The following is a 207-nucleotide window of genomic DNA, read 5'->3' as shown; positions in this document are numbered from 1 at the left end:
GTGCCTCGCTCCGCCACCGACACTGCGGCTCACGTCATTCCACCCGTGCGCGGGAACTGCCTCGCTGCTGCTCGCAGAGCGCTCGGTGCACGTGGCCTGGGCCGCACGGTCCCTGCGCCAGGCTTCCCTTCGCCAGGACACAGCTGACATTGCTCAACAGTCTCGGTAACTAAATAATATTCACGAAAATATTCTTCCATCGGCATA

The sequence above is a fragment of the Corvus brachyrhynchos genome, unplaced genomic scaffold (assembly GCF_000691975.1).
Source record: "Corvus brachyrhynchos isolate BGI_N302 unplaced genomic scaffold, ASM69197v1 scaffold14, whole genome shotgun sequence".
In the NCBI taxonomy this organism is placed as follows: domain Eukaryota; kingdom Metazoa; phylum Chordata; class Aves; order Passeriformes; family Corvidae; genus Corvus; species Corvus brachyrhynchos.
This window is presented reverse-complemented; position numbering follows the sequence as displayed.